The sequence below is a fragment of the Canis lupus genome, chromosome 9 (genome assembly GCF_048164855.1).
Source record: "Canis lupus baileyi chromosome 9, mCanLup2.hap1, whole genome shotgun sequence".
NCBI classification, from domain to species: Eukaryota; Metazoa; Chordata; class Mammalia; order Carnivora; family Canidae; genus Canis; species Canis lupus.
Window position 1 is genome coordinate 29,612,495 of NC_132846.1, and position 13,687 is coordinate 29,626,181.

At 40.1% G+C, this 13,687-nt stretch overlaps 1 protein-coding gene across 3 annotated transcripts in view; it reads left to right on the forward strand.

Annotated features, from left to right (window-relative positions):
* Window positions 1–13,687, forward strand: part of GNG2 (G protein subunit gamma 2) — a 113,757-nt gene that overhangs the window by 43,431 nt on the left and 56,639 nt on the right. The gene's annotated exons all lie outside the window — the stretch shown is intronic.

Sequence of the window (13,687 nt, forward strand, 5' to 3'; positions counted from 1 at the left end):
AAGGTGCCTATTCAAAGCTAAAAGGATGGCATAAGTCTCCAATAGGCAGATAGTTGAATGTTAGCAGGCAGGAGAGAGATTCCCTAAGGGCAGGGACGGTGTCTGACATGGACCTGGTCTCCTGGTAGGGATCTGATAAATGTAAATTGACTAAGCAAATGACTGAATCAATATATGATAAAGCTCTTCATCCTCACCAGTAATTAAGTAAATGCAACTAAAACATTCATGAGATATAATTTCACACCTATTAATTTAACAAATTAAAGAAATAAGACCAATGGCAGAGAACCACTAGGGAAACAGGAAAACTTGTCACCACATTCTGAAAGGACCTAATTAATTTATTACTAGCAATCAGTAATAAATTAATTTCCTCACCCATTTTGGGGATTTATCCTAGGACACAATGTTAAAGGAAATGAAAACTTTCTTTGAAAACATTTATAGTAGAGCTGTTTATAATAGCAAAAATTGGAACCAATCAGAATATCCAACAGCTAGGTAAAATAGTATGTACTCATTTGAAATGATACACGTGAGCTTTACATAGAGAGGCTTAGAAAAAATGTTAACTAATACACACTTTGTGTTTGCAGCCATGTTTGAAAACCACACAACATCTACCTGCAGAATCAAAGTGTAAGAGGCAATGGAGAATATCTAGATGAAAAACTATCAGGGTATAATTTTATTAAGCTGCTTTTGCTTATGAATGAACAAGATATCCTAAAGAAAAATTTACCACTCTTACAGGTTGCCAATTTAGGATGTCACTAAAAATCATCATTAGCACATTAATATTTAAGCCCAAATATATTTTCTGAAGATTGCTTTCTCTCTGCAATTTACATTGCTCCTCAAAGATTTATGATGAACTTCAAAGATTTATTGATGAACTTCAAAGTGATGGTGTGCAGTAACAATATTCAAAGGCAGTTCATGGTATCCAGAAAGATTTTTGTGAACAAAGTACAGTCAATCCTCATTATTCATGGATTCCATATTTGTGAATTTGCCTACTCACTAAAATTTATTTGTAACCCCTAAGTCAGTCCTCATGATACTTCCATGATAATTTTCAGGCATAAACAGAGTGAAAAATACTGAGTTGCTCAACATACATACACCCAGCTGAAGTCAAACCAAAGCAACATTCTGCCTTTTTGTTTTAGCTCTCATACTATAAATAAGTGTTCTTTCCATGGTCCACTTAGTACCATGTTTTTCATATAATTGTGCCCTTTTTTTGTTGTTAATGGTGATTTTACTGTTTAGAATAGCCCCCAATGCATAGTGTTAACATGCTGTCTAGCATTTGCAAGTGTCAAAAGGCTGTGTGTGAGGTGCCTTTTGGAGAAAATATATGTGCTAGGTAAGCTTTGTTTAGGCATGAGTTATAGTGCTGTCAGCCCAGTGTTCAGTGTTAGTGAATCAATAATAAAGTGTCTTTTTTCTTTTAAGTAGGCTCCACGCCCAGTGTGGAGCCCAACATGGGGCTTGAAGTCATGACCCTGAGATCAAGACCTGAGCTGAGGTCAAGAGTTGGACACTTAACCGACTGAGCAACCCAGGTGCCCCTAACGTGTCTTAAAAATATCTTCAATAAGGTGTCTTTAAACAGAAATACACATAAAATAAGATTATATATTATCAATTGACCGAGTATCGTGACCACAGGCTCCCAGGAACCTAGCCCTGTATTTTCCTTAGATGCAATGCTAATCAGCATTTGCAAATTCATTGTTTGTAGTAACTTTATAGAACACAACTACTATGAATAATGAGAATTGACTGTGGTTTTAGTGGGAGCATAAACTTATGTGTTCACATCTGGTCCAATATCATCAAACAAAAACTTGGGCAAGGCAGAAAAAGACATCTGTTTTTAGATTATGGTAAATTGTTTTACTTCGGTAGTGAACACACATAGTTCTAGACCTTGATTACTTTCAATCCCTTTTTTCCTCCAAGATCAACATGAATATTATCATTTGAGTAGTGTAGACCTGCATAATAAATCCTAAGAAGATGGCGGAACCTTAGTAGATGTATCCTGTATTCCTTAAGACTCCACAAGATCAAAAACCGACAACTACGAATTCTTTGGTTTGGGAAGAACTCAGATGGTGACAGGGTGCCTGTGACCTAAATCCTAATTGGATAGCCTGTGCTGGATGTAAAAAGACTCAAACCTCAGAGCACAGAGAGCTGTGCTCTGTTCCTCAGCTCTATGCACTGTGGGTATTCTTAATTATAAGCAGTAATAACTAGGGTGAATTTTACCACAGAAGGACTTTATCAGAAAGATACGCAATGATCATAGAATCTCTGGGAGAGGTGGGGGTTCTTTATATGTGGAGGATTGATAGTCAGAAATAATACCCAAATCATACCACAGAGCTGGTCCAGAGAAGATGTCACTATTGCTTTTACTGGGAGTAAGCACTGTAGCTCACACAGCTGCCACCCAGATGGTGGGCACTTGGATGCTGCTGCTGGAACCGCTACCACAGCTGTCTCTGAAAGCTCGGAGCAGCTGCCACCACCACCCACATCCACCATCCCCAGTTCTCCATGTTTCAAGCTTCCATTATGGAATCCAGGCAGCTACTTGAGTGATGTACTTTTGCTGCAAGAAAGGCAGGGAAATGAATTTTAGCTTTTGCCTCAAAATGTAGGAAGAAAGGCAGAAAAAGGAGGAGAAAAGAATGATAAAAGCGCTTTACCATCTTGCACAGCCTATGTGAGAGGAGTTCATTTGTGACTCAGGCCACCACAAGGTATGTTGTTGGAAAGACTCACCATCCTGTCCTGGCTGCTGGAGCACAATCCATACGGGAGCCTGGGCCTCCCACACTGTAGCTGCTCAGAGCACATCCCTCTTTCACTCTGCTGCTAGGAGAGAGAAAAAAGCTATATACAGTGATTAGGAAACACGCACACCAAAAAACATTTTTAAAGAAATACCAAACAGACTTCAATCTTTTTGACTTCTGCATGTTCCTAAGACATGCCCCAAACCTAGGCTCTCAAAGTCATCTGCCTCCACATCAATTGTGAAAGGCAAATACGATTTTCAGGGCCATGTTTATGTCTTAGAACATTTTTGATCAATTTCATTTCTTAAAAACATTATTCTTCAGAAAGCACTTTATGCCCATTGATAATATAAGACATCTTCACACGGTTTCAATGAGTGCCTGACTGCACAACTGTCTGGGGACACATACAATACAACACAATGATTTGGATATGATGGATTTTGATGGAACTTGACAGTGAAGACATTTGCATTAAAAAATGCTTTTCTTTTACCATCTTGTTTATTATTCTCACTGTAAATTCCTTGTTATGGGAGCGGGAAGAAGTGAGGGGCAGATGGTATGCTTTCTGCAATTCCTGGCAGGGCTCACTGCAGCCATGCTCCTAAATCACTCCATCATCCATTATGGAAGTAGTTAGTCCAGAATAATTATTTTCCTCTTCCTGTATCCCCAGTTTTTAGAAAACTTTGTTATTGTTTTCGGCAGAGACTTGGGATTTAGTAATATTTCATTTGAAAGAGTTTTGCTAGGACACCTGGGTAGCTCAGCAGTTAAGCGTCTGCTCAACTTGATCCAGGGATCAAGTCCTGCGCAGCACTCCCTGCAAGGAGCCTGCTTCTCCCCCTGCCTATGTCCCTACCTCTCTCTCTGTGTCTCTCATGAATAGGTAAGTAAAACCGAAAGAAGGGAAGGGAGGGAGGGAGGGAGGGAGGGAGGGAGGAAGGAAGGAAGGAAGGAAGGAAGGAAGGAAGGAAGGAAGGAAGGAAGGAAAAGTTTTGCTTATAAAAACAATTTTTAACTATTTTAAATTCTGAGATAGCAATGTGAGGTAGCTAAGGTTTTTTCTCTTTGTGGGGTTTGTCATCTCTGACTATTAACCACATAACTAAAAGTGATATTGGGTAGATAGCTTTAAAATAAAAATGCTAGTTATTTAGGTTAACATTGCAATGAAAATTTCACCCTAAGTACCTCCCCTACATGCTTTAGCTGAGTTTTTCTGAACACATCTTTAGATTATAAATGAAAAATTAAGATAAAAATAAATTTAGAGAAATTGAATTCATTTTAGTTACCTTTGCTTTTTCACTTTGAACTGTAGACAGACTCAGGAGCAATGGAGGCCAAATATGCCATACAAAAGGGTCACTCTTACTGACAGAGGGGGTGTTCTTTGGCAGTGCCGTTAAGTATGAGAGAGACCTAAGGCAGACAACGTTCCTCTTCACTCACTCTTCTAAGCCAGGAAACTCAGAGGGGACTATTGCTGTTACTTGTTTACTGAAGTTTCTAGAATATTCCACATGGGGCAGAGGTTTCTACGCCCTGCCTTTCCCACCACCTGGCCTCAAGGGCTTTGCTCTATTACTTCTTTCCTCTTCCAAATTTTATCATTTCATATTAAAGTTTTTGACCTACTGGAAATAATGACATATTTTATATGCCATTCTTACTGTATAAGGAGACTTCTTTTTGCTTAAAATGTATTTTCTATAAATGTAAATCTGTACATAAAGCATGATTTGTTTAATCAATGTATGATTCATCTTCACATTTGGGGAGTAGGTGAAATGAAATTAGAATGCAGTTACATCTCAGTGGATAATGAGAAATTTTTTATGTCCCTGGTCTCCCTGTAGCATCTCCAGAACAATGGCTCTCCACATGTCAATTGGAAAAGTCTTTTTTTTTTTTAAGTAAAATTTTACAAATCTCAGTGTATAAGTTGTACTTTTAATATCCATTGGTTGGGATCCCTGGGTGGCGCAGCGGTTTAGCGCCTGCCTTTGGCCCAGGGCGCGATCCTGGAGACCCGGGATCAAGTCCCACATCGGGGTCCCGGTGCACGGAGCCTGCTTCTTCCTCTGCCTGTGTCTCTGCCCCTCTCTCTCTCTCTGTGTGTGACTATGATAAATAAATAAAAATTTAAAAATATATATCCATTGGTTAAGAAAGCTATTACTTGAAGAGTGCTTTTAAATGAATTTGCATTTGATGATCACACTGGCATCTCCTTATATTTGTGAAAATAGAAAAACACGTATGTGTAGAATGTATCTTACATGCTCCCTGTTTGAGAGCTCCTTGTAAGGACTCCATGGCTTTATGGAGATAGAGGCACACCAGCTCAGAGTTTATTCAGGTTGGTGGTCACTGCCAAGTCTCCTTGGACCAAGCTGGCAGGGAATCAGTGGTGCCTTGGGAGAGACTGGTTCTCCTTGGACATGCTGGCTGTGCCTCCCTGATCTCTCATTGATTTCGAGGTGGTGGTCCAAAGCACACATTTTTTTTTCCAGTTACACAAAAATGTACAATTCATGTGCAAGCCATTTTAAAATAGCAAATAAAAGCCATTCCTAGAATTTAAACAGATGTTCATGGCTCGATTAAAAACCAAGGGTCTTGAGTGAAAACTCACCAACAGTATAGCAGAGAAGTCTCCTACGACAATGAAAACTCATTTCCTTCTCTGTGCTTGGCATGAAGAATTAAACCTACTTGTGAAAGGGTCCATTTCTTCTTTTATCAGAGACCCCACTTAGCAAGGAAATAATGGGCAGCTTTTCAGTTGCTGTCCTTTTCTCTTAATTACGGTGATCTCTTGTGACATTTAATATGAACCATTGCCTGGGTCAATGACGTAATGGTTTGATTGGACCGGATTAAAAGAGAAAAAGGCAGAAGTAAAACACAGGAATTTAATTTGAAGGTTTGAAGCCCTATCAGTTCCAGCGTCCTATGTCTCTGGTGACCTCCCTTGGATTCAGTCCCCACTCCTCATTATTAGTGATACCCTCTTGAGTACAGGACAATATGCCCTATACTAACTTTAGTTGCTGGTCCTTACCAATGCGAAACTAAGTTTAGAGCACAAAGATGGTATCTTTAAAAGGCTGTTTGGGGATACCTGGGTGGCTCAACGATTGAGCGTCTGACTTTGACTCAGGGTGTGATCCCAGGGTCCTGGGATCAAGTCCCACATCGGGCTCCTTGCATGGAGCCAACTTCTCCCTCTGCCTGTGTCTCTGCCTTTCTCTCTGTGTCTTTCATGAATAAATAAATAAAATCCTTTTTTTTTAAAGCTGTTTGTGGGGACGCCTGGGTAGCTCAGTTGTTGAGCATCTGCCTTCCATTCAGGGGTGATCCCAGAATCTGGCATCGAGTCCCACATAGGGCTCCCTGCCAGGAACCTGCTTCTCCCTCTGCCTATGTCTCTTGTCTCTCTCTCTCTCTCTCTGTGTCTCATGAATAAATGAATAAATCTTTACAAAAAATAAATAAAAGGCTGTTTGTGTAGATTAGAAGACAGGCGCTAAAAATTATATAGTAGATCAGGTCCTGTATTAGTGATCTATGGCTACATAAAAATTAATCCAAACAGGTGTCTTCAAACAACAAACATTTATTATGTAATGGTTTCTGTAGGTCAGGAATCCTGAACTGGCTTAGCTGGGGAGTCTGGCTCAGGTGCTCTCATGAGGCAGCCACTAAGGTGTCAGCCAGGGCTGCTGTCATCTGAGACTTGACGGGGTCTGAAGGATTAGTTCCAAGCTCATTCATATGGCTGTTGGCAGGAAGCCTCACTTCATCACCACAGGGGCCTCTCCATGCAGCTGTTCATGACATGGCTTCCCCTGGAGTGAGTGATCCAGGAAGAAGAGAAAGCAAGACCAAAGCCTTAGTCTTTTATAACCTAATTTTAGAAGTAACATCCCATCAGTTCTGCCACATTCTCTTGATCACACAGAATATGAGTACCAGGGGGCAGGAATTATTGTGGGTCATCCTGGAGGCTGCCTACCACAGGTTCAAATGACTAGCTTTCCTAGAAATCATGGATTGAATAGTTGCCTTCTTTGTAAGTCTAAGGACAGTCTCTTGATCAAGTTAATAATAATGACCTGTCATACTTTGAAATAATTTTCATATCTTTGTTTGAAAACATAAACTTGACTATTATTCTTTTCAAGTAAAATGTAGTTATAAAGACTGTAAATAATAGACACTAGTGTATGATACAGAAATTTAAAGTTTTACGTGAACTCCTTAGAACCACTATTTATAACATGCATTTATATATCACTATGAAATATATTTATTTTTAAAAATTATATTCTGAATCTTTTTTAACTTAACAGGATATTGAAGTCAGAATATACATTCATTTTGTATAAACTGCATAATATTCTATTAAATGATTGTAGCAAATAGAATAAGTGTTCTGGAATTATCTAACCAATTCCTACTGTTGGATGTTGAGTTTTTACCCCATTTTTGGACAAAATAAAAATCATATTTGTACATATATCTTTGCATGCTGTATGAAAATCCTTCAGAACAAATTTTCAAAGTATATTCTTGAGTGAAAAAGGATGGGCATTAAAAATCAACTAGATATGACTGAATTGTCTACTAAAAATATTGTATTTACAATATTTTGTGACAAAAGTATACCAAACACCTGCCATCTACTGTCAGCATTATTTTTACTTTGCTACACCTTGATGTGGTTTTGAGGAAGGCAATGGTGGTGTACTTGGCAGAGAAACCTCAGAGTCAAAAAAGGTGGTGGTGGGGAGGAAGGCTACTGTGAGATCAGGCAGTCATCAGGAGAATGAAGAGGATCCTGTGAGTGGTCGATTCCTAGGTGGCAGCAGCCCCACCAGAGCTCACACAGCACTAGACCCCCCAGTGTGGCTTCTCTGCCTTGAGTATGAACATTGGGGATATTTGCCCTGTTTATCTCTTAATAAGATGACTCTGATGTCTTCAGATGTCTGACCATGCATCAGTGAAGGAAGGAATAGAACAGACCAGACATAGATCAGAAAAATCCAGGTTCCCCAGTTCTTCTCAACAGCCTCCCACCTGAGAATCTCACCATTGCTTTGCCTGACACCTTGGATTCAAGATTCTTTAAATTGCACACAAATTGCCTTAGAAAAGTAATGTTGACATCAGTCACTCATGTGCAAGCAAAGGTAATATTAGTTGAAGAGACTGAAACTCTGAAAGAATGGAATTCATTCATTCATGAGCCCATTCAACAAATAGAAATGATTGAGTACCCACTGTAGACCAGAAGCTATCCTAGACCCTGGTTATAGAATCAGGAGCCAAAATAAGCACCAACATGGAGCTGCCAGTCAGTGGAGAAGGTAGACAATATTCAAATAATTTTGTGATTATATATATGTGTGTGTGTGTGTGTGCGCGCGCGCATGTGGTTTATGATATGTATTTACCAACTGTAATTATATCTAGGGGTGAGCAATATTTCAGGGAGCCAGGAAAGTGACAACCTTTTATTTTATTTATTTTATTTTATTTTATTTTATTTTACTTTATTTTATTTTTTAAAGATTATATTTATTCATTCATGAGAGACACAGATAGAGAGGCAGAGACACAGACAGAGGGAGAAGCAGGCTTCCTGCAAGGAGCCCAATGCAGGACTCGATCCTAGGACCCTGGGATCATGCTCTGAGCCAAAGGCAGACCTCAACCACTGAGCCACCCAGATGTCCTAAAAGTGGCAATCTAAAGGATGAGTTTGAGGGTTGCTGGAGGGGACAGGGGTAGGGGTGGGGTGGGGTACCTGGTGACAGGCATTCAGGAGGGCACATGATAGAATGAGCAGTGGGTGTTATATACAACTGATGAACCACTGAACTCTACCTCTGAAACCAATAATATATTAGATGGATTTAAATTAAAAAAATAAAAAATAAAGGATGAGCTTGAGGTCAGTAGGAGAGACCCTGGGAGAATCACACTGGGCAGAAGACAAAGTAACAGGTAGCATGCTTGCAAAGGACTTGAGGGAAGTAGCTAAGTTGTTTGATAAACTGTAAAGGTCTGTGTGGCCAGAGGGAGTCACGGGCAAGAGATGAAGCTGAAGAAAGGGCCCAGAGCTAGATCATGCAGGTCCTATACATTTTGTTAGAAGAGGCGGTTTGAAAAAGGAATTCAGCATATGGAAATGCTGTACAGGCAGATATAGAGGAGAATGGGGAAAGTGATGGACATGGGGCTGGAAGGGAGAAGTGTCAGCTGGATAAGAAACTCTTCTGCTCCATTAGCCATACACCTCCTGTACCTCAGTGTCTACCTGGTTTTCATAGGCACAGTGCTGTTGGGCTGGGACCTGTCATACACATGGCATATGCTCAGGGGCTGAGCAGCCTTGCCAGGACCTACCTTTCTTCCCCTCATAGACTTTCAAGTCTGTGCCCCACTTTGCCTGGAGGCTGCCTGGGAGGATTCCAGTGAAAGTCCATGCCCGGTTCTATTAATTGAATTACAGAGGAAAGGCCCTAGTGCATTCATCAAACCTTAATCCATCTCCACGTTACCTTACAATGTTCAATGTTTTAAAAAGCCCACTGCAGCATGCCTCTAAAGCAGCACATAATTGACATAATATGGGTCATCTGTCTACATGGAATTAGCTGGCAGAGCTTCCAGAACAACCTACTTTTCCTCCCTTTTGCCTTTAGTTTTTGAACTTCTGAAATGCGTCACTGCTGCTCAAGTCGGTTTTGAGCCATTATTTAATAAAGAGGGGTAGAGTGGAGAGCTGTGCTTCTGGCACCAGCATTTGTCTAGCGATGCAGTTGGGGGTAAGAAGAAAATGTGGCTAGGGCCTTGGGAACTGGGCCAAGGACCTGTCAGTGATGCTCTCCATCCTGGTCAGCTTCAGCTTTCGCAATTGTGTAAAATATAACATGGCTTGACGTCATGCTTTTAATGTCAAGCTTTATAAAAACTGCATGTGTGTATGTTTGGGATGGGGAAAATGAGTGAGTTCTGCTTTGCAGTGGGGAAGGGAATGCTCATGTAGCCCTGTGAGAATGAGATAGTCCCTTAGCATAGCTTGGTGTTCCTGTATCCTGATCTGGGGGACCACAGAGCCACGTGACTAAGCATGTGGCCTAGGAGAAGCCCTGTCTCAACTCACATCCTGCCCCCCCCCCCTTGCTATCTGGGAAAACTTGTAGATTTAATGACCTTAACTGAGTTTCATTTTCTTCATCTGTAAAATGGGAATAATGGTAGCCTCCTCTTGTGGAGGTTTTGTGAGGATTAAAAGAGTTGAGGCATGAAAAGGCCTCTGTTTAACATGATTATTTAGTAGATTAAAAATACAGCTTACAGTGCCAGGCACCGTTCTAAGTGCCTTGAATGTATTAACATGTTTAATCTTCCAAGATCCCAGGAGGTATGTGTGATTATTCTCATCATCCCTGCCCCCCTTTCCAGATGCCCCAGATCACCTGGCTAGGAGAGGACAGAACTGAAACCCAAACTTGGACAGTTGCGCTCTGAGTCCAGGCTCTTCACTGCATTGCTACACTGTCTATCAATCCTATACAAATGTCAGCTGTCGCTATTCTTGGGGAGGGAGGAAAGAATGAGAGAAATACAGTAGATAATGGCCAGAAAAGGGGGGGATGAGAACACTAAGATTCCTTTGGACCTTGGACTGGACTGTGAGCCTCTCCGCCATCCACCTACCACCGCTACCCCCTCACCCCCACTCTCAAATCCCTCAATTCCAGTGTCTCAGACTGAGACACAGGGTCTGGCCTGAATGTTAAACCCCATACCGAAACTGCTTGACCCCACTTACATGAGAGACTGTCACTTTCTGCTGTGGCTACAGCTGCTCTGATTAGTGAAGGTTGGCCAGGGGTCTGTCCAGGGGTACTTGCCACCATGCCAAGGGCAAAGCCCCTCTTGTGGGCTGAGTCCTGTCCACTTTCATTACTGCCTGGCTTTTTTGGACAAACCAGAAATCCCTGAGTGAAAATCTCAAAAGAAAATTGCATGATTGACCAACTCTGACATTCTAGAGAAGTTATTCCCTGCAGGGTTACCAGCCTAGATTCTTTCTTCTAATATGTCAATGATTCTAATATAAGGCCAAAGTCATCACACTGGGGAACAACATCATGTGGGCAGTCCTTTACAAAAACCTTACACCAGACAAAGTGTCATCCATATCTTAAATACTGCAATCCACATTTAAGTTACCTGGCTTGGTTTGGTTTTGTTTCCTTGAGGTGGGAGATTGCCTAGGAAAAGCTAAAATAAATATTTAGGTAAAACTGCTGAAGCTCACTAACTTCTGCTGGGAGTTATCTTAACCTGTGATCGCGTAGTTCTGCTCTCAGAGTGATGCTGTCGCTAAAATGTTCAGGGATGGAGTCTAATCACATCTGCTACCTCGTTTCAAATGGTGGTTGGGAGGCAGAAATCAGAAGTGATGATGGTCACATCTAGGTCGATGGTATATGGGTGTTCATTGTTTTATTTTAACTTTTCTGTGCATTCGCAATTTTAAAAAATAAATTGGGGGAAATAAAAGCATTAAAAATAAGGTTTATGGGAAAGGAGTAAAAAAATACAATTGCTACTGATGGGAGGGCAGTACAGGGTTAGTGGTGTTTGCCTCCCCATCATCATCCATAGCACCAGTGGGAGCAGCCGAGACATGGAAGGGCTGTAGGGAGGAGTGAACAAATGGAAAAAGATGCTCCAGATGAAGAAATGTCCTGGCTGTTCTACTGTCACAGAAATCAAAGTTACTGTGGGAGTGAAGGTTGCAACCTTTAAATTGCACTCATAAATCTAATATTAGGATCAAGGTACTACATATACTTCCTTGAAACTGATTCAACAATAACAGAAATGTTGCATATATGCACACATATCCAGACAATTTTTTCATTTATGTATTTATATATATATATGAAAGAATAGCACTAAAATCTTTAGATAGTAGGATTACAAATTATATTACCTATATTACCTCTAAATTTTATAGATTTTTTTCAAGTGACAGATTATTTTATAATCAGGAAAAAGTCATTATTATATGAAAAATAAATGTTATATATGTCGTATCTCCACATAACTTGTTTTCTGTATTTCCCACTATTAACCATGGCATCAAATGGAAATGTATTCCTTTAATCTGGAAATTAAAATTAGAGATTTCCAGAGAGTATGTCCTGTGTCTTAACAGGAGATAATGAAAAACCTTTGATGGCTTTATTCCTACTTCTGATTTTATAAATTTTGACCACCTTTAAAATTTGCCTACTTTTGAGGAGTTTTACACATTTACTGATTTTTAACAGTGCTTTGGCCAATACTTCCACAATTTCACTTTTATTTTTAAACTCTTGAGTAGAACTATCCTGGTCTGGTAATTTATTTCGATGCAGTTAGTCAGTCGGTCTGGTCAAGAATATGGTACACATTTACCATTGTTTGATTTCATTGTTCAGACATTTCTCTGTCGCAAGATTATTTTCAATTGGAATCTCTCCAGTGGCTTCCTCAGTAAAGATCAATGCCAATAATTCATTTCATTTCTTGACATATTTTTATCCTTAGGCCCATATTCTCTCCACAAATAACCAAATGATTTTTTTTTAATTTGCATGAGTCAGTTTTATAAAGAATATACAAAGTCATCCTTTGTGATACAAAGGATGTATCCACAAAGGATACCTTGTGATACAAAGTCATCACAAACATTATATATATATATGTGTGTGTATTTTGTTTTGTATTCCCCAATCTGCCATATTTAGTAAACCTCTTTGAGCTGGGTTTGGGTAGGAATTTCTACTTGTATGCTTAATACTGGGAGTCACTGTACAAGGTTCAAGGGTTTTTGCTTGTCTGCTGTTTTTTTATTTACTTTTGCAGGAGGTACTTAAGCACTTTGTAGTCCTTTTCTTGGCTCTTGTGTGGGTCTGTCACTATTTTTATTCCAGTGACAGGTTGCCATACATGGTGGCGCCATCACACAAGGTACATTAGGCAACATGAACTAGACATCAGACCAAGGGAAAACGGAAGAAGACCTCTATCTTGGGCAGCTTCATTAAGTCCACAGAAATCATGCTTTCTTCCTTTCTCCCTGAATCTTTCTAAAGGATTCTCCCTGTTTAGGGAACCCAGGGTGGAGGAGGGGTTAGAATAAATGCTGATGATTTTAGGAAAAGGTTTGGTAAATCATCTTGTATGCTAAGCCCCTGTGTAACATTATCTGATAGTAAGAAGATGTCAGCAATCTTTATCTATTTAAAGCTTTAAATAGACCACATGAGTAATGTGTTTCAGGTGCTTATCACTAATTAATTCATTTGTAAGTGAAATACCTAATTAAAGCAGTCTAAGGGAGCTCCTTCGTGGCCCTGATGTGGTAGGCCCACTGACAGAGAGGGATTTTAGTTGGTGAAACTTGTTGGACAGATTCCCATGGGCTAGTTAACTTGATCAGATTTTGTTTGAAGTGTTTTTGTGTGCATGTATGTGTTTTAAGTATAGATAGTGTAGGTTTGAACTGGTATTTAATGCTGACCAGAGTCACTCACACATTCTCAGCTTTGGGAGAAACCTGAAGATAATGTGGTTGGGATCTCATGATAAAGCAAGGGAAATGGACAAAAGATATGCATGAACTGGTATCATGCCTTACTGCCCTGCATGCTGCCATCAGAAAGGGCCAAAGGGCCTGTCCCTTCATGACTTCTTCCTTGGACTTGATTTCAGGGGCATTTCTTTCTACTTAAAAATTTACTTTGCCTTTACCCTGCCAGAAAAGTACGTAACCCAAAGTG